This window comes from Nomascus leucogenys, chromosome 21, assembly GCF_006542625.1.
Source record: "Nomascus leucogenys isolate Asia chromosome 21, Asia_NLE_v1, whole genome shotgun sequence".
Classification (NCBI taxonomy): domain Eukaryota; kingdom Metazoa; phylum Chordata; class Mammalia; order Primates; family Hylobatidae; genus Nomascus; species Nomascus leucogenys.
Genome location: NC_044401.1, coordinates 72,725,741 through 72,747,866, shown reverse-complemented (window position 1 = coordinate 72,747,866; position 22,126 = coordinate 72,725,741). Strand labels below are relative to the sequence as shown.

General features: G+C 36.8%; 1 long non-coding RNA gene across 1 annotated transcript; it reads left to right on the top strand.

Moving 5' to 3' along the window:
* Nucleotides 1-473: 473 nt before the first annotated feature.
* LOC115832099 lies at nucleotides 474-18,620 on the top strand. The gene is made up of 3 exons (XR_004027550.1): nucleotides 474-515; nucleotides 959-1,208; nucleotides 18,437-18,620. It is a non-coding gene; the product is annotated as an uncharacterized LOC115832099 (long non-coding RNA).
* Nucleotides 18,621-22,126: the final 3,506 nt, after the last annotated feature.

Sequence of the window (22,126 nt, the reverse complement as noted above, 5' to 3'; positions counted from 1 at the left end):
CAGTATGGATAAGAAAAAGTGAATATTTAGCTCTAAATCCTTTGAGCCTCACTTCCTTCAAAATGCCTGTCAGATCATTTGCAAAAATTCACTCTAATTTATCTTAAGATTTAATGGCAACATGTTGAGAAGGAGAATTGAACTGGGTTCCCGTGCTAAATGTGTTTAAAGTCACTTCTCTGATTTATTTTCTTTCTTTCATGGACAGCAAATTCAAACTTAACTATTTGTATGTATCTGTGAATACCTTTTGTTATGGGTGTAAGACAGATTTGCAAATCGGCAAAATGGTTAATCAAATATTTTGTGTGCATTATCTGATCTCTTAACCTTTCTGTGCATCTGATTCATAAATAACCAAATATATTAATAATTCTTCTTTTTTTTTTCAAGACAGAGTCTCACTCTATTGCCCAGGCTGGAATGCAGTGGCATGATCTCGGTTCACTGCAACCTCTGTCTCCTGAGTTCAAGCAATTCTCATGCCTCAGCCTCCTGAGTAACTGGGATTACAGGTGTGCACCACCATACATGGCTAATTTTTTTGTACTTTTAGTAAAGATGGGGTTTCACCATGTTGGACAGACTGGTCTTGAAGTCCTGAACTCAGGTGATCCACTTGCCTTGGCCTCACAGAGTGCCGTGGCCAGCCAATAATTCTTAGTAATCCTTAGATGGGTGTGGTCTTAACTATTAATGCATGTTTATTTTAGATTTGCCATTTCAACTCATTTATTAGTTTCTTTTTTCTCCCAGCCTCCTAGCTACCTTTAAAAAATTGAAAATGGAATCCCCTACCAGCATAAACATTAAGGGCAAATTAACTTCAAGGCTGTGTAGAGACAGGAAGACTCAGATCCATATTTACATGTTTTACCTGGGAATGGGGGTGGGTTTCAGAAGAATGGAAAAGATAATTGTTTCCTCACTGATTATACTTCCTGTGTTTCATTTTCAGTTTTCCAATAATAACATAGAGAAAAGGAAGAATTTTAGAGTTTCTCAGAAGATTAGGCAATTCCTTGAAGAATCTGAGAACATAGAAGCTCCCCTGCCTACTTTCCATTATTGAAATCAGTGATGCATTGATTTCTTTGTGTGGGATTTTGAAAGATCATTAGAAACCAACCTGAGGATCATGAGATTCTGGTGGACACAGGAGCAATGAGTGGCAATACAGTGCATTCTAATGCAACCTACTTTAAAAGGTAAACAGATAAAAGAAAATAGAGAAAACTGAAAATGCAGAAAATTCAACCATGTAGCCTCATTCCAAATGAAATATCTCTTCCTCTTTAATTCCTCTGTTCTAGCAGAGAAGGGGAGATGAGCTGTGACTCCATGATAATGCTTAACAAAATTGTGTTAGATTGTTGCAAAAGTAATTGCAGTTTTTGCCATTTAAAAGTAATTGCAATGTTATCTCCTAGAATTTTTATAGTTTCAGGTCTTAGGTTTAAGTCCTTAATCCATCTTGAGCTGATTTTTTGTATAGGGCTGGATGTTGGCTTAGGCAAGGATTTCATGACCAACAACCTGAAAGGAAATGCAATAAAAACAAAGATCAATAGCTGGAACCTTGTTAAACTAAAGAGCTTTTGCATGGCAAAAGGAAGAGTCAGCAGAGTAAACAGATAACCAACAGAGTGGGAGAAAAATCTTCATAATCTGTACATCTGACAAAGTACTAATATCCATAATCTACAATGAACTCAAACAAATCAGTAAGAAAAAAATAATTCCATCAAAAAGTGGCTAAGGATATGAATAGGCAGTTCTCAAAAGAAGATATACAAATGGCCAACAAACATAGGAAAAAACGCTCAATGTCACAAATGATCAGGGAAATGCAAATCAAAACCATAATGTGATACCACCTCACTCCTGCAAGAATGGCCATAATTAAAAAAAATCAAAAAACAATAGATGTTAGCGTGGATGCAGTGAACAGGGAACACTTCTACACTGCTGATGGGAATGTAAACTAGTACAGCCACTTTGGAAAACAGTGTGGAGATTCCTTGAAGAATTAAAAGTAGAACTACCATTTGATCCAGCAATCCCACTACTGGGTATCTACCCAGAGGAAAAGAAGTCACTATTCAAAAAAGATACTTGCACATGCATTTATAGTGGCACAATTCAAAATAGCAAAATCATGGAACCAACCCAAATGTCCATCAATCAACAAGTGGATAAAGAAACTGTGGTATGTATATATAATGGAATACTATGCAGCCATAAAAAGGAATGAATTAACAGCGTTTGCAGTGACCTGAATGAGATGGGAGACTTATTCTAAGTAAAGTAACTCAGGAATGGAAAACCAAACATGTCACATGTTCTCACAGATATATGGGAACTAAGTTATGAGGACTCAAAGGCATAAGAATGATACAATGGACTTTGGGCACTTAGGGGGAAGGGTGAGAGGTGGGCGAGGTATAAAAGACTACAAATATGTTGCAGTGTATACTGCTCAGGTGATGGGTGCACCAATATCTCACAAATCATCCCTAAAGAACTTACTCATGTAACCAAATACCACCTATGCCTCAATAACTTATGGGGAAAAAAGTAATTGCAAAAAATGCCATTACATTTGTATGAACCAAAGGCCTACTTTGGAGAGTCAGAGAAATTCTTAACCATAATTCAACCAACACATATGGTATGTGCCTTCTCTTTGGTGGAACAGTGAATATACAGGCTACTAGCCTGTCCTGAGTATTTCAGCCAAACCACATTCTTTTAAAAGTCACAGTTTTAAATGACAATATCCCAATGAAAATACAAATTAAAAAATGCATTGGCATATCTGTATTCCCTCCCAAAATGATACACATTTGGAATATATAAAGAACTCTTAAAAGTCAATGAGAAAAAAAAAAGCAATAGCTCAGTAGAAAAGTGGGAAGAAGACTTGGACACTTCGGAAAAGAGAATATATTAAAATAGTCAATAAACAGAAATAAAAGGTGCTCAACTTTATGACTCATCTGGGATATGTAGATTAAAACCACAATGCAATATAATACCACCCCTACCAGAATAACTAAAACGAGTAAGTTGGAAAATACTCAGTGCTGATGAAAACGTGGGGTAATTGGTACTCTTATACATCATTCTAGAAACATCCACTTAGGAAAACAACTTGGCAGTGTCTAATAAAGTACAGTATATGCATTCCCTATAACCCAGAATTTTTACTCTCAGGTGTATACCCAACAGAAATGCGGGTGTATGTTCACCAGAAATCATGTTCCAGAATGTTCATGGTATCACTAGTCGTGAGACACAAAAACTGGAAATGTTCATCAACAATGAGTAGGATAAATAAGTTGCGTTAATATTCACACAGTTGAAAATTATACAGCAGAATAAATAATCTAAATCTCCACACAACACCATGAAGAAATCTCATGAGTGGAATGTTAGATCATAGCCTAAATAAACTTACCTGGAGCAGGTGCCACTGAAGCCATAAACTGGTAGGATGAATTGCCGGAGGCTGACTATGGACTAGCTTGAGAGTAAAAAATTGGGGGAGGCCCATTCTGAAGGAGGCGCCTCACACTTTCTTGGATTTTATCTTCAGGAAGCCCACCAGATTTTGATGGTGAAGATCTTAGAAAACATCTCTCATATCTTGGTCAATTGGGGGAAAGTACCATTTTGAAATAATCCTAGAGCATTCTCCATAGCCAAGGTTTACTACTCAAGGGAAACAACTTTACCAGAGCCTTATTTGACCATGGAGAAGGGCAGTTAGCCCCCAGTGTTCCTCTCTAGCTTTCTTGTATTACTTAGTGGAAGGAAAAAAAGGCTAAGAAACACTTCTGAAGTCCAATTCAGGGACTTGAGCCCACTAAAAGACTGAAATATACTTACCTCCTCCACATCTTACCAACACAACACAGCTCCAGAATAATCACAATGGGTTACAATGGAAAGAGCTGCAAAACACAGACTCTATTTAAGAAGGAATTCTTAGGGAAATCCAACGTGGAGAAAACAAAGGCACTGAGGAAACTAAAGTCTCTGGCACCTATAGCTATGGAAAACATGAAGCACAACCCATTTGCTAGACAGATTGACATAAAACCTCATACTAAAGACCTATTTTCCTCAGTTGTCATTACCTGATACATCATGTTTGACTTTTAACAAAAAATCATAAGGCTATACAAAAAGAAAAGGAAAAACACAGTCAGAAGAGACAAAGTAAGCATCTGAACTAGAATTTGATATAAAACAATGTTTGGAATAATCAAATAGATAATTAAACATAACTATGACTAGTTATATTAAGGACTGCAATAGAAAAAGTATAAGCATATAAGAGCAGATGAATAATGTAAACAGAATAATGAAAACTCTAAGAAGGAATCAGAAGAAAATGACAGAAATGAAAAACACTGCAATAGAAATGAAGAATGCCTTTGATAAGCTCATTACTAAACAAGAAAAAAAATCAATGAATTTAAAGATGTATCAAAGGAGACATTGCAAATTGAAATACTAAGAGAAAAAGGACTACAACCTCCATTCCAATATCCAAGAACAATTACAAAAATATAACATATGCGTAATTGAAGTACTACAGGAAGAAGAAAGAAAGGAGCAGAGGAAGTGCAGAGGAAGTACAGTAGTTCCCTCTTATCCATGGTGGATACATTCAAAGACTCCCAGTGGATGCCTGAAAATGCAGATAGTACCAAACCCTACGTATACAGTGTATGTTTTTTCCTATATGTACATATCTATGATAAGGTTTAACTTATAAATTAGGCATAAGCAGAGATTAACAATATAATAAAATAGAAAAATTATAACAACACTCAGAACCAAGCACAACTGAAAACTTGTGCATTGTTTATTTCTGGAATTTTTCATTAAGTACTTTCAGACCACAGTGACTCACGGGTAACTGAAAGTGTGGAAAGCAAAACTATGGATAAGGAGGAACTATTGTATTTGAAGTAATCGTATCCAAGAAGTTCCCAAAATTAATGATAGACACCAAGCCACAAACCCAGGAATCTTAGAGAACACCAACAAGAATAAAAACCAAAAATCTACACCTAAGCATTTCATGGGAGAAAACCCAAGACAAATAATTTTGAAAGAAGCCATAGTGGCAAGGGAGTGAATAAGTGTAGAGGGGCAAGGCTAAGAATTATTTTAAACTTTTTTTGTCAGAAACCTTACAACCAAGTAGAGAATGAAGTAAAATATTTAAAGAAATAAAGAAAATAAAAGAAAAAAATCCCACTAACCTAGTATTCTATATCCATTGAAATTATCATTTAAAATGAAGGAGAGGCTGGGATACAGGGTGGCTTATGCCTGTAATCCCAACACTTTGCAAAGCCAAGGCACATGGATTCCTTGAGCTCAGGAGTTTAAAACCAGTCTGGGAAACATGGTGAAACCTCATCTCTACAAAAAATACAAAAAATTCTCTAGGTGTGGTGGCACATGCCCATAGTTCCAGCTACTCAGGGTGGTGGGAGGGTCTGTGTTGGGGGACAGTGTGGGGTGGAAGGGAGCTGAAATGGGATAATCACTTGAGACCAGGAAGTCAAGGCTGTACTGGGCCTTGACTGGGCCACTGCACTCCAGCCTGGGTGACAGAATGAGACCCTGTCTCAAAAAAAAAAAAAGGGGAAATTATCAGGGATGAAGATGGACATTAAATAATGAGAAAGGGGCAATTATCCAAAAAACATAATAATTCTTAAGTTATGCAGGTAACACAGCATCTAAATACATGAGACAAAAATTTATAAAACTGCAAGAAGAAATAATCAAATTTAATATTATTTAATATCATTTTTGGAGATCGCAACATCCCTATATTAATAACAGCTACTTTCAACAAGCAGAAATCAGGAAAATATTCAACTGAATAGCACTAACAATGAACAGGATCTAACTGTTCAAGTAGCAGCAGAATAATTAATCAAGTAACAGCAGAATACATATTCCTCTCAAGTTTATATGGGACTTTATGCAAAATAGACCACATCCTGGAGCTGAAAAAGATACCCTCACAACTTTAAAAGAATAGAAGGCTTACTGCATGTGTTCTTAGACTATAAAGAAATTTAACTAGAAATCAGTACCAGAAAAAAACTCAAAAATCCCCAAATAGTTTGAGATTAAATAACACAGAGGTCAAAGAAGAAGTCTCAAAGGAAATTTAAAAATATTTCGAATGAAAGAAAGTCATATGTGCATCAAAATTTATGGGATGCTCAGGAAGAATAGCTAGTGGATGCTTGGCTTCATACCTAGGTGATGGGTTGATCTGTGCAGCAAAGCACCATGGCACACGTTTACCTATGTAACAAACCTGCACATCCTGCACCTGTACCCTGGAACTTAAAATAAAAGTTGATTAAAAAAGAAAGAGAAAGGATAATTCTTTTCACCCACAGTTTCCTGTCTCCTAATAGTCCTTCTGTTGTATCTTTAAATAAATGTGTCTCAAACCTGAAGATATTCATAAAATCTGAGATTGCAGATGTATTTTGCATTACAAGTCCTATTTTTATTTTTTATTTTTTAATGGAATGCTGTAAAAGCAGTGCTTAGAGGCAAATTTATAGCGGCAAATGCATATATTAGAAAAGAAGAAAAATCTAAAATCACTAATAGAAATGTGCCTTAGGAAAGTAAAGAGAGAAGAGCAATTTAAGCCTCAAGTAAGTAGAAGGAAAGACTTAAAACTTCGAGCAGAAATCAATAAAGTTGAAAACATGAGGTCAACAGAGAAAGTCAATAAACCCAAAAGGCAATGCTTTAAAAGATCAATAAAATCGATAAATCCATAGCCAGGCTAACCAAGTGAAAAAGGGAGAAGACATAAATTATAAATATTGATTCCATAGACATTGAAAGGATAATAAAAGAATATTACAAACAAATGTATACTGACACATTTGGTAATTTAGATGAAATGAATCAATTCCTTGAAAGACATAAACCATCAAAACTTACCGAAAAGAAATACATTACCTAAATAGATCTACATTTATTTAAAAAATTGATAAATCATTAATAATCTTTCAAAAAAGAAAGCATCTGGCCCAGATTCTTTCACTGATGAATTCCACCAAGCATTTAAGGAAGAAATAATATCAGTTCTCTATAATCACTTTTAGAAAATAGAAGTAAGAGATATACCTCCTAACTCATTCAAGGAGGCAGGCGTTATCTTAATATCAAAACCGGGGAAATACACTACAGGAAATGAAAACTACAGCTCAATATATTTTATGAATATAGATGGAAAAATTTTCAATAAAATATTAGCTAATTGAATCCAAAAATGTATAAAAGTAGTTATACATCACAGTAAGTGCAATTTATTTTAGGCATGCCAGACTGATCTGACATTTAAAAATCAAAATCAATTAATGTGATACACTATATTAACTGGCTAAAGAACTATTTTATGACTCTGTCAATTGATGCGGAAAAAGCATTTGACAAAATCCAACATCTCCAACATCTATTTATGAGAAAAAGTCTTAGAAAACTAGGAATAAAAAACATCCTCAACTTAATCTGGAACAGCTAAAAAATAGGCCTTCACGATATTTTATGGTGACAAATGATATGCTTTTCTTCTATTATTGGGAACAAGACAAGGTTGTTTCTTTTGCCACTCTTATTCACCATCCTACTGGATGTCCTAATTGGTGCAACAAGGCAAGAAAAAATATATATACGGATTAGAAGAAAAAAAGAAAACTACCTTTGTTCACGATGACATAATTATCTATTTAGTAAAACTGAAAGAGTTGACTCCTGGAATTAATATGTGATTATAGCAAGGTCGTGGGATGCGAGGTTAATAGAAGTCAATTGTCTTTCCACATACCACCAGTGAACAAGCGAAAATTGAAGTTGAAAACAAAATACAGTTTTCATTCCTTCCCCCAGCAAAAATGAAATATAAACAACCAAATATGTATACAACATATATTATGTATATGGAAAATTTTAAGTCTGACGAAAGAAATAAAGGAAGATCTAAATAAATGGAGATGTACCACTTTCATGGATAAGTAGATTTAATAATGTTGAGATATAAATTCTTCACAAATTGGTGTATACATTTGATGCAATGCAATTCTAATAAATTCTCAGCAAGTTATTTTGTGGTTATTGACAAATTTACTCTATTTTTTAGCTTCATCTCAAAGGATGATTTTAAAATTTATATGGAAATGCAAGAGACCCAGAATAGTCTACATAATACTGACAAAAGGACTAAGTTGGAAAACTGACACTACTCAATTTCAAGTAGGATTATAAAGCTACAGTAATTAAGACAGTGAGGTATTTGTACAAGAATAGACAAATGGATTAATAGAAAAGAGGAAAGAGCCTCTTTTAGACCCTCAACTGATCCTTTACAGAGCAAAATTAATTCAATTGAGAAAGGACAGTCTTTTCAGCAAATAATCATCAAAAATTGTACATATACATGCAAAAATGAATCTAGACATATACCTTATGCTTGTCACAAAAATTAATTTAAAATGGACCTTATTTCTAAATGTAAAACAAAAACTAGAAAACTTCTATAAGATAGCATAGGAGAAAATCTAGGTGACCTTGGGTTTGATCAAATCATGATCCATGAAGAAAAAAGTTTTAAAAAATATTGAACTTAATTAAATTTAAAAACTTATGTGAAATATATTGTTAAGTAAATGAGAAGACAAGCCACAGAATGAGAGAAAATGTTTTAAAAACATATCCAGTAAAGAAGTTAAATCCAAATGACACCAAGGTATTTAAATAATTCTATGTAATGAGCAAAAGATCTGAACATTCAACTCACCAAATAAGATATACAGATGGCATATAAGCATGTGAAAAGATGCTCAACATCTTACGTTATTAGAGAATAGTAAATTAAAACAACAATGAGAAACCACTACACCTATTAGAATGGCCAAAATCCAAATTACTGACAACAGCCAATGCTGTTGAGAATGCAATGCAAGAGAAACTCTCGTTCTTCCAGTTTTCAAATGTGACTGTAAAAGGGTGCAGCCACTTTAGAAGACATTTTGTCTGTTTCTTACAGAGCTAAGCATAGCCTTGCATTATAATCTGCAATTGTGTTCCTCTGTGTATACCCAATTACACTGAAACATTATGTCTACAAAAAAATCCTGAACACAAATGTTTATAGCAGGTTTATTGTTACTTGGTAGTTACCAAAAATGGAAAACAATCAAGATGTCTTTCAATAGATGAATGAATAAACTACAGGATACCCATAAAATGGAATATTATTTAGCAGTAAAAAGAAATGAGCTTTCAAATCATGAAAAGACATGGAGGAAACTCCAATGCATACTGTTACATGCAAGCAGCCAGTGTGAAAAGGCTACATGCTATACGATTTCAATTAGATGACATTTTGGAAAGAAGCAAAACTGTAAAGAAAAAGATCAGTTTTTGCCTGGCGTTCAGGGAAGGGGAAGGATAAGTTAAGCACAGGGGACTTGGAGGAGCTGTGAAATGATTCTGTGCAATATTGGTGGACATTTTGGCAACATTATGCATTTGCCAAAAGCAATAGAAGTTTTTGACACAAAGAGTTACCATAATGCAGGCAAATTTTAGAAAATAATTTAGGTCAGGGGATCCCAGAAGCAATATGGACTTTACAGAAGAAATTCACTGCATTACAAAGTATGAGAGAACCTTGTAAGGTGGAGAGAGAAAACAGTCTTAACATAACTGTCTTTAAAAATGAATGGAATCTGTCAGACTGTAGGCAAAATGAGCTGCACAAAAGCACTGTACTCTAGCTGATAAAATTATTTCTCATTGGTTTCTGGTTAACAGTTCTGATACTGCTATGCATGTATATGGGAATTGAACAATTAAGCCTATAAATGGCAAACATTGGGAGTTATATTTCTCACAGTTGGTGTGGAAATTTACTGATCAACTAGGGGAAGAGTCTTGAATAATCCATGTGATAATCATTACAGTTGGAGACATCAGGGAGAACTAATGTTTAACTTAATATAGATACACGTGGTTATATATAGAAATATTCAAAGATGTTCATGTAAATACACAAAAGCACTACCATGACACATCTGAAATAAATAACACCCTGGTAACCATGGGCACACTTAGTACTCTAATGCTGGAGTGCAATGGTGTGATCTTGGCTCACTGCAGCCTCCGCCCCCTAGGTTTAAGCAATTCTCCTGCCTTAGCCACCAGATAGCAGTGATTACAGGCACTTGCCACCACACCTGGCTAATTTTTGTATTTTTAGTAGAGACGGGGTTTCACCATGTTGGCCAGGCTTATCTCGAACTCCTGACCTTGTGATCCGCCCGCCTTGGCCTCCCAAGGTGCTGGGATTACAGGCATGAGCTACCAGGCCTGGCCTGTTGATTTTTTTGTTTTCTTTTTATTATACTTTAAGTTCTGGGATACATGTGCAGAATGTGCAGGTTTGGAACATAGGTATACATGTGCCACAGTGGTTTGCTGCACCCATCAATCGGTCATCTATATTAGGTATTTCTCCTAATGTTATCCCTCCCCTAGTTCCCTACCCACCAAAGGGCCCAGTGTGTGATGTTCCCCTCCCTGTGTCCATGTGTTCTCTTTCTTCAACTCCCACTTATGAGTGAGAACATGCAGTGTTTGGTTTTCTGTTCCTGTGTTAGTTTGCTGAGAATGATGGTTTCCAGCTTCATCCATGTCCCTGCAAAGGACATGAGCTCATCCTTTTTTATAGCTGCATAGTATTGCATGGTGTATATGTGCCACATTTTCTTTATCCAGTCTATCATTGATGGGCATTTGGGTTGATTCCAAGTCTTTGTTGTTGTGAACAGTGCTGCAGTAAACATACATGAGTGTGTGTCTTAGTAGAATGATTTATAATCCTTTGGGTATATACCCAGGGATGGGATCGCTGCATCAAATGGTATTTCTGGTTCTGGATCCTTAAGGAATTGCCACACTGTCTTCCACAATGGCTGACTTGACCTAATTTACACTCCCACCAACAGTGTAAAAGCCTTCCTATTTCTCCACATCCTCTCCAGCATCTGTTGTTTCCTGACTTTTTGATGATCGCCGTTTTAACTGGTGTGAGATGGTATCTCACTGTGGTTTTGATTTGCATTTCTCTAATGACCAGTGATGATGAGCTTTTTTTCATATGTTTGTTGGCCACATAAATGTCTTCTTTTAAGAAGTGTCTGTTTATATCCTTTGCCCACTTTTTGATGGGGTTGTTTATTTTTTTCTTGTAAACTTGTTTAGGTTCTTTGTAGATTCTGGATATTAGCACTTTGGCAGATGAGTAGATTGCAAAAATGTTCTCCCATTCTGTAGGTTGTCTGTTCACTCTGATGATAGTTTCTTTTGCTATACAGAAACTCTTTAGTTTAATTAGATCCCATTTGTCAATTTTGACTTTTGTGGCCATTGCTTTTGGTGTTTTAGACGTGAAGTCTTTGCCCATGCCTATGTCCTGAATGGTATAGCCTAGGTTTTCTTCTGGGGTTTTCATAGTTACAGGTCTTACGTTTAAGTTTTTAATCCATCTTGAGTTAGTTTTTGTATAAGGTCTAAGGAAGGGGTTCAGTATCAGTTTTCTGCATATAGCTAGCCAGTTTTCCCAACACCATTTATTAAATAGGGAATACATCCCCCATTGCTTGTATTTGTTGGGTTTGTCAAAGATCAGATGGTTGTAGATGTGTGGCATTATTTCTGAAGCCTCTGTTCTGTTTCATTGGTCTATATATCTGTTTTGGTACCAGTACCGTGCTGTTTTGGTTACTGTAGTATTGTAGTAGAGTTTGAAGTCAGGTAGCATAATGCCTCCAGCTTTGTTCTTTTTGCTTAGGATTGTCTTGACTATGCAGGCTCTTTTTTGGTTCCATATGAAATTTAAAGTAGTTTTTTCTAGTTCTGTGAAGAAAGTCAATGGGAGCTTGATAGGGATAGCATTGAATCTATAATTTACTTTGGGCAGTATGGCCATTTTGATGATATTGATTCTTCCTATCCATGGGCATGAAATGTTTTTCCACTTGTTTGTGTCCTCTCTTATTTCCTTGAGCAGTGGTTTGTAGTTCTCCTTGAAGAGGTCCTTCACATCCGTGTAAGTTTTATTCCTAGGTATTTTATTCTCTTTGAAGCAATTGTGAATGGGAGTTCACTCATGATTTGGTTCTCTGTTTGTCTATTATTGGCGTATAAAAATGCTTGCGATTTTTGCACACTGCTTTTGTATCCTGAGAGTTTGCTGAAGTTGCTTATCAACTTAAGGAGATTTTGGGCCAAAACGATGGGGTTTTCTAAATATACAATCGTGTCATCTGCAAACAGAGACAATTTGGCTTCCTCTCTTCCTATCTGAAAACGCTTTATTTCTTTCTCCAGCCTGATTACACTGCCTAGAACTTCCAATATATGGTGAATAGGAGTGGTGGGAGAGGGCATCCTTTTCTTGTGCCGGTCTTCAAAGGGAATGCTTCCAGTTCTTGCCCATTCAGTATGATATAGGCTGTGGGTTTGTTGTAAATAACTCTTATTATTTTGAGATAGGTTCCATCAATACCTAGTTTACTGAGAGTTTTTAGAATGAAGGTGTGTTGAATTTTATCAAAGGCCTTTTCTGCATCTGTTGAGATAATCATGTGTTTTTTGTCATCAGTTTTGTTTATGTGATGGATTACATTTATTGATTTGCATATGTTGAACCAGCCTTGCATCCCAGGGAGGAAGCAGACTTGATTGTGGAGGATAAGCTTTTTGATGTGCTGCTGGATTCAGTTTGCCAGTATTTTATTGAGGATTTTTGCATTGATGTTCATCAGGGATATTGGCCTGAAATTTTCCTTTTGTGTTGTGTCTCTTCCAGGTTTTGGTATCAGAATGATGCTGGCCTCATAAAATGAGTTAGGGAGGATTCCCTCTTTTTCCATTGTTTGGAATAGTTTCAGGAGGAATGGTACCAGCTCCTCTTTTTACCTCTGGTAGAATTTGGCTGTGAATCCATCTGGTCCTGGGCTTTTTTTTTGACTGGTAGGCTATTAATTACTGCCCCAATTTCAGAACTTGTTATTGGTCTATTCAAGGATTTGACTTCTTCCTAGTTTAGTCTTGGGAGGGTGTATGTGTCTAGGAATTTATCCATTTCTGCTAGGTTTTCTAGTTTGTTTGCATAGAGGTGTTTATAGTATTCTCTGACGGTAGTTTGTATTTCTGTGGGATCAGTGGTCATCTTCCCTTTATCATTTTTTATTGTGTCTATTTGATTCTTCTCTCTTTTCTTCTGTATTAGTCTGGCTAACCGTCTATCTATTTTGTTAATCTTTTCAAAAAACCAGCTCCTGGATGCATTGATGTTTTTGAAGGGTTTTTCATGTCCCTATCTTCTTCAATTCTGCTCTGATCTAAGTTATTTCTTATCTTCTGCTAGATTTTGAATTTGTTTGCTCTTGCTTCTCTAGTTCTTTTAATTGTGATGTTAGGGTGTCAATTTTAGATCTTTCCCACTTTCTACTGTGGGCATTTAATGCTATAAATTTCCCTCTAAAAACTGCTTTAGCTATGTCCCAGAGATTCTGCTACATTGTATCTTTGTTCTCATCGGTTTCAAAGAACGTATTTATTTCTGCCTTAATTTTGTTTTTTACCCAGTAGTCATTCAGGAGAAGGTTGTTCAGTTTCCATGCAGTTGTGCTGTTTTGAGGGAGTTTCTTAATCGTGAGTTCTAATTTGATTGAACTGTGGTTTGAGAGACTGTTATGATTTCTGTTCTTTTGGATTTTCTGAGGAGTGTTTTATTTCTAATTATGTGGTCAATTTTAGAATAAGTGCAGTGTGGTACTGAGAAGAATATATATTCTGCTGATTAGGGGTGGAGAGTTCTATAGATGTCTATTAGGTCTGCTTGGTCCAGAGCTAAGTTCAAGTCCTGAATATCCTTGTTAATTTTCTGTCTCATTGATCTGTCTAATATTGACAGTGGGGTGTTAAAGTCTCCCACTATTATTGTGTGGGAGTCCAAGTCTCTCTGTAGGTCTCTAAGAACTGGCTTTATGAATCTGGATGCCCTTGTATTGGATGCATATATATTTAGAATAGTTAGACCTTCTTGTTGCATTGATCCCTTTACCATTATGTAATACCCTTCTTTGTCTCTTTTGATCTTTGTTGGTTTAAAGTCTGTTTTATCCGAGACTAGGATTGCAACCCCTGCTTTTATTTATTTTATTTTTCTTTTTCTTTTTGCTTTTTATTTGCTTGGTAAATCTTCCCTCATCCCTTTATTTTGAGCCCATGTTGTGTCTTTGGATGTGAGATGGGTCTCCTGAATACAGCACACTGATGAATCTTGACTCTTTATCCCATTTGCCAGTCTGTGTCTTTTAATTGGGGCATTTAGCCCACTTACATTTAAGGTTAATATTGTTATGTGTGAATTTGATCCAGTCATTATGATCCTAGCTGGTTGTTTTGCCCGTTAATTGGTGCAGTATCTTCATAATGTTGATGGTCTTTACAATTTGGTATGTTTTTGCAGTGGCTGGTACCAGTTTTTCCTTTCCATATTTAGTGCGATGATCTTACAATTTCGTATGTTTTTGCACTGGCTGGTACTGGCTTTTTCTTTCCATATCTTGTGCTTCTTTCAATAGCTCTTGTAAGGCAGGCCTGCTGGTGACAAAATGTCTCAGCATTTGCTTCTCTGTAAAGGATTTTATTTTTCCTTCACTTATGAAGCTTAGTTTTTTGCTGGATATGAAATTCTGGGTTGAAAATTCTTTTCTTTAAGAATGTTGAATATTGGCCCTCCTCTGTTCTGGCTTGTAGGGTTTCTACAGAGAGATCCACTGTTAGTCTGATGGGCTTCCCTTTGTCGGTACCCTGACCTTTCTGCCTGGCTTCAGTTAACATTTTTTCCTTCATTTCAACCTTGGTGAATCTGACGATTATGTGTCTTGGGGTTGCTCTTCTTGAGGAGTGTCTTTGTGGTGTTCTCTGTATTTTCTGAATTTGAATGTTGGCCTGTCTTGCTATGTTGGGGAAGTTCTCCAGGATAATATCCTGAAGAGTGTTTTCCAACTTGGTTCCATTCTCCACGTCACTTTCAGGTACACCAATCCAATGTAGGTTTGGTCTTTTCACATAGTCTCCTATTTCTTGGAGGCTTTGTCCAGAGAGGAGGAACTTAGAGAGGCAGTCTGGCTATAGCGGCTTTGCTGAGCTGTTGTGGGCTCTGCCCAGTTCAAAATTTTTGGTGGCTCCGTTACTCAAGCCCCAGTAATGGTGGATGCCCCACTGCCCTCCACCATGCTTAAGCATCCCAGGGCGACTTCAGACTGTTGTGCCTGCAGTGAGAATTTCAAGCCCATGAATCTTAGCTTGCTAGGCTCCATGGGAGTGGGATCTATTGAGCTAGACCACTTGGCTCCCTGGCTTCATCCCCCTTTCCAGGAGAGTGAACAGTTCTGTCTCACTGGCATTCCTGGCACCACTGGGGTATGAAAAAAAAAACTCCTGCAGCTAGCTTTGTGTCTGCCCAAACTGTTGCCCAGTTTTGTGCTTGAAACCCAGGGCCCTGGTAGCATAGGCACCTGAGGGAATCTCCTGGTCTGTGAGTTGCGAAGATCGTGGGAAAAGCGTAGTATCTGTGCCGGAGTGCACAGTTCCTCAAGGCACATTCCTTCATGGCTTCCCTTGGCTAGGGGAGGGTGTTTTCTGACCCCTTGCACTTCCCAGGTGAAGTGACACCCCACCCTGCTTTGGCTCACCCTCCATGGGCTGCACCCACTGTCTAACCAGTCCCTATGAGATGAGCCAGCTACCTCAGTTGGAAATGCAGAAATCACCCGTCTTCTGCATTGATCTCACTGGGAGCTGCAGACCAGAGCTGTTCCTATTTGGCCTTTTTTTTTTTTTTTTGAGACAGGGTTTTACTCTTGTCACCCAGGCTGGAGTGCAATGGTGCAATCTTGGCTCACTGCAACCTCTGCCTCAAGTGATTCTCCTGCCTAAGCCTCCCAAGTAGCTGGCATTATAGGCACCCACCACCATACCCAGCTAATTTTTGTATTTTTAGTAGAGATGGGGTTTCAGCGTGTTGGCTAGGCTGGTCTTGAACTCCTGACCTCAGGTGATCCACCCGCCTCGGCCTCCCAAAGTGTTGGGATTACAGGCATGAACCACTGCACCTGGCCAAGTGTTGATTTTTTAATACCATTTTATAATAAAAGGAACAAGGACTCCTTGGAGAAACAGCTGATTCTAAGCCAGGAGTAGAAAATATACAAGATAATCCTGGAGCATCTTGTAGGGCCAGAAAGTAAATAAGTGCATTAAAAATAAGTCACACTGGTAACAATATGTCAAAGGAACAAAGGAGTCTACTGAAAGAGCTCCCAAAGCCGAAAGCTGGAACAAGTAGAGCAAGAAAGTAAGCTAGCTTTGAATTATAACCCAAAATATAAAGTAAATATCCATAAGTCTCTACTGATATAAAGAACAATTGAATAATTTAATAACTGGGAGAGGGAGGGAGAATAAATAAGTTCTACATAAAAGAATTTCTTATAAATTTGGTAGCTATGACATTCTAAACAAATTCTCATTCTTAAGAATTCATAGTGACTTCCTTCCAAAAATTACAGTATGGAAAAGTGGTAAAAAATGAGTAACTGTACAGTGGAGGAATCTGACACTACATCAGCCAGGTTATTGAGGTCAACATCAACAGCCATAAATCATGTGGACAGTATGTACACTTGGTATGATGTAATGGAAATAGCACTTCACTTCTGTGGTCTTTCTCCCCAGGCTCATTTTCTCAGTATAATCATGAAAAAAAAAAAACCCAGAAAAGTCCAGTAGAGGAATATTCTACGAAATACCTGACCATACTCTTTAAAAGAGTTAAGGTCATTAAAATGAAGTCGGAGACAATGTCCTCACCAAGAGGAGTCTAAAGACATAGGCCAACTAAATATAGTATGGTATACTGGATAAATTCCTGGAACAGAAAAAAGGATAGTAGGTAACAGCTCAGGAAATCTGAATAAGGAACGAAATCATTTAATAACAATGTATCAGTATTGCTTTATTAATTATGACAAATGTACCATACTAGTGAAAGATGAATAATCAGAGTAACTGTGTGCAAAGACTGGGTAGAGAGGATATTATTAAAACTTCAGTACCAGCTGCTCAATTTTCCTATAAATCTAAAATTGCTTTTAAAAATAAAATTTGTTAATACAAAATGTAATGTATCATCACTGAGAAAATTTGATACATAAAAGTATTAATTTATGGTATAGCTCAGAAGTATAATTTATGTTTTGGTTGTTATTTTATGAAATCATTAATTTCAGGGCTTCTTTAAAGATGAACTGCCCCAGTTAGCACATCCACAATGTGATTTTATTTACAAAGTTTTTTTTGCAATTATGTAATTCTTCAGTGTTATAACTGTGGGGCCAATTGACACATTCCAGAATGGAAATGATTGACATAGAATTTTTCAATAGAATCCCGCTATGGATTTTTTGTATATATGACATTTAGAGGACCCAATTTATTCAAAGTTTATACATCTCTCCATCCTTGTAGGTTATCATAATCAGTGACAATTACATGTACACTGAATCTGTTATAAAATAAATTATTATTTTTTTAAGTAGTGATATAAACTTAAATCCTGACCTGTTAATGCAGTAAAAGTGAATTATGTAAATTGCTTAATTTCTGTATATTTTTCTTATCTTTAAAGTAGGTGATTAAGAATACTTCCTCACTTCTGCTCTTCTTTTAGTATAAATTAAGGCAATCAGTGTAGAACTCTTAGCACCAAGCTTAGCATATTTTAATGTTAGCTGTTGATATTATTATTGTCTTGCAGTGCCTACAACATGTAAGGATTAAAAACAGCATAATAAATTAATAATAATTCACATTTGCACAGAACCTTAGGGTTTTTAAAATACTTGATGCATGTGAAAGCACTTAAAAACCCTCTAATGTTTTTTGCAAACATAAGAAATTAATATTGTGTTGGGCTTTTTTGAAGCTCTCTCAAACTTCACGGTAGTTCTGTGAGGTCTTCGGGGAAGATATTTGACTTGATTTTATAGATGAGGAAACTGAGATTCAAAGGATATACTAGGTCCATCACTTCCACCGATGATGCCATCTTGGAAAAATTATTTAACCTCTCTGAGCATCAGTTTCTTCATTTATATAACAGTGTATACTGCCGTTTACTTCTAGGCTGGTCATTGAGTAAGCTAATGTACATTATGCGGTTAGCTTTATGCCTGATATTCTAAAAATGCTATAACTGTTTTTGTTGTGTGTCTTATTGTCTGTTTTTCTATAGCTTCATTTAACCTCTCAGGAGCAGTCATTGAGTTGGTGGATAATCAAGACAAGAATCACCGTTTAATTTTTATCATTCAAGACTGAGTTTTGGCAGAGACTTATGGCTTCCAGATTGCAGGTTTTATTTATTTGCTTGAACATTTACTAAATAGTTTTAATAACCAAACTCTGGATGAGGTAAAGTGGCCTATGGAAAGATAAATGCAACCTAAATTTGCCCTCAAGGAGATGATACAATGTATAAATAACTTAAAGACAATGTAGGGAGAAGATGTAAAAAGTTTGCAGGAGCAGACTTGAAAACTTCAAGATCACTTTAAACTTGTAATGTAAAAGAAAGCAGGCAAGAGAAGGTGACATTTGAATGGGACCTTGAACAAGGAGTAGTAATTAGCGTGGTGTATATTCGCGTGCTGGGAATCTACATATTGGGTGGCAGATTGCGTTTCGTTCTTTCAATCATTATCAGTGGAATCATTCATAACAAAAGTAAATCAGCTAGAGAATCTGTTCTGCTAATACGTGTGCTTCTGTAACACAAATTAGTTTCCATGCAGTTGTAAATAGGGAATGATATCAGTTAAACATAAAGTGATGCTGGAGTCATACTTGCTTTTTCTTAAATAGGCAAGTGAAGATGGAATGAATGGAGTAGAATAACAACCTTTAGTGGGGGAAAAAAGCCTTTAGTAAGTTCTTCTGCTGGATATGCAAGAGACTTTTAAACTCCATCTTTTTTTTTTATCATGCCCTCACCCACTAGTTGTTAGGAACAATATCACAGGACGGTATATACCTTCTACAGTATTGGGAGTAATATCATCATCTCTTCCTTTAGATATTAGGAACTCCATTTTTAAGAAAATTAAAAATAAACAACTGTATCCAACTTCCTCCCCAAAGAGGTGCACGCCAACCTTGCAGACTGGCTCAGAACTTCTATTCTATTTGCATTGTCTCAGAGCCCGCAAGAAAACATTTACATTTTATTGTTTCTTGTTCCTTTCTAATTGCTTGAAGGCAGTTCAAGGGACTGCCTTAGTATCAGTTGTTATTATTTTGAATTGGTTATGAAGTTGAATAAGTTTGGAGTATCCTTAACCATACTTTTTCTGTAAGTACTGTTATTTTTAAATGTGCTATTTTGCAGAAGACAAAGTGTTTTTCAGAACACATGTATCATGTTACACCTTAGGCTTTGACAAAAGGGGGTCCTGGGCCCCTGGCTTTAGAAAACCCACCTCTGGCCCTGCTCAGGGTAAGCAGTTCATGGGGGTAGGAGGACAGGTCTACAGGGAGCTCATGCATCCTTCTTCTGGAATATGCTTTTGGTGCCTAGACTTGAAATTCCCTGATTTCACTTGCGGAGTCTGTGTGGATTCTTTCTGACTCTCTCCTTCCAAGGGCAGATCATTGCTGCCAGAATGGAAATCCCTGGATCTGAAGAATATTAAAGGGGCAGTTATTTGAAGTGAAATGGAGATGTTGTATGTGAAAGAAAGGTGGGCAGGCCAGGGCTTGAAGGATGGAAGACGACTCTCCCCGTGCTATCATTTTCTGTTTCAGGGCTCCACAGACTTTGGGAATTCAGGATTCAAACCTGACGTCCCAGGTTTTTATGAGGATATACTTGTCCATGTAAAAAGAAAGAATAAATTTATTTCATAGTTAATGTGCGATATGAGATTTAAATATCTATTTGAAATCTTACTCTGGACTCTGCCAATGTTACAGGCAGGCCTGATTAGCAATAAAAGTACTCAGGCTAAATGAATTTTAGGATTTTTTTTTCTTTTTCTGTAAAAAATGCCATTGAGATTTTGATAGGAATTGCATTAAATCTGTAGGTTGCTTCGGGTAGTATGGCCATTTTAACAACATTATGCCTTCCAATCCATGAAGAGAGGCTGTTTTCCATTTATTTGTGTCTACTTTAATTTATCTCATCAATGGTAATTTTCAGGGTACAAGTCCTCTTCAGTTAAGTTTATTCCTAAGAATTTTATCTTTCTAATGATATTATAAATGAAATTATTTTCTTAATTTCCTTTTGGGATAGTTTATTGTTTGTGTATAGAAATGCAAGATTTTTGTATATTAATTTTGTATTGTGCAAATTTATTGTTTATTAGTTCTATTTTTTTTTTTTGGTGGAGACTTTCTATATATAAGATCATGCCATCTGCAAAGAGAGATCATTTACCTCTTTTTTCTGATCCTTTTTCTTTCTTTCTTTTTTTTCCCCCTGCCTAATTGCTCTGGCTTGGCAAACAAATGGCCAACAGCCATATGAAAAGATTTTCAACTTTACTAATCATCAGTGAAATGCAAATCAAAGCCTTAATGTAATGTTAGGAAGTGTCAAAAACAAACAAACAGTAAAACCCAGACCCAAAAGATCACAAGTGTTGGTAAAGTTGTAGAGGAATTCGAACCTGTTCACACTGTTGGTGGGAATATAAAACTGTGAAGCTGTTATGAAAAACATTATGAAGGTTTCTTAAAAAATTAAAAATAGAACTACCATATGATACCACAGTCTCACTTCTGGATATATGTCCAAAGGAAATGAAATCAGTATGTCAAAGAGGTATGTGCATTCCCATGCCTATTGCAGCATTATTCATGATAGTCAAGGCATGGAAACAACCTAAATGTCCATCAAAGGTAAATGGAAAAAGAAAATATTGTATATATGAAACTGCCCAATGGGTTCACTTTGCCTGTTGCCTAGACAGAGTCAATTTATCAAGACAGGGGAATTGCAATAGAGAAAAAGTAATTCACAAAGAGCCAGCTGTGTGGGAGACCGGAGTTTTATTATTGCACAAATCAGTTTCCAGCATTAGGGGATCACAGTTTTTAAGGACAACTTGGTGGGTGGGGGAAGCCAGTGAACCATCAGTGCTGATTAGTTGATTGATCCGGTCAGAGATGAAATCACAGGGAGTTGAAGCTGTCTTCTTGCACTGAGTCTGTTCTTTAGTGGCGGCCAGAAGGTCAGATGTGCCAGTTTATCAATCTGGGTGGTGCCGGCTGATCCATCAAGTGCAGGGTCTGTAAAATATCTTAAGCACTGGTCTTAGGTTTTACACTAGTGATTTTATCCCCAGGAACAATTTGGGGAGGGTCAGAATCTTGTAGCCTCCAGCTGCATGACTCCTAAACTATACTTTCTAATCCTGTGGCTAATTTGTTAGTCCTACTAAGGCAGTCTAGTACCCAGGCAAGAAGGAAGTTTGTTGTGGGAAAGGGCCACTATCGCCTTTTTTTTTTTTTTTTTTTGGAGATGGAGTCTTACTGTTGTAGCCCAGGCTGGAGTGCAATGGCATGATCTTGGCTCACTGCAACCTCTCCCTCCTGGGCTCAAGCGATTCTCCTGCCTCAGCATCCCGAGTAGCTGGGATTACAGGCACACACCACCACACCCAGCTAATTTTTGTATTTTTAGCAGAGACGGGGTTTCACCATGTTGGCCAGGCTGGTCTCGAACTCCCGACCTCAGGTGATCCACCTGCCTTGGCCTCCCAAAGTGCTAGGATTACAGGTGTGAGCCACTGCGCCCAGCATCACCTTTGTTTTAAACTATAAACTAAGTTTCTCCCAAAGTTAGTTCAGCCTACGCCCAGGAATGAATAAGGACAGCTTAGAGATTAGAAGCAAGATGGAGGTGTTTTGTTTTGTTTTG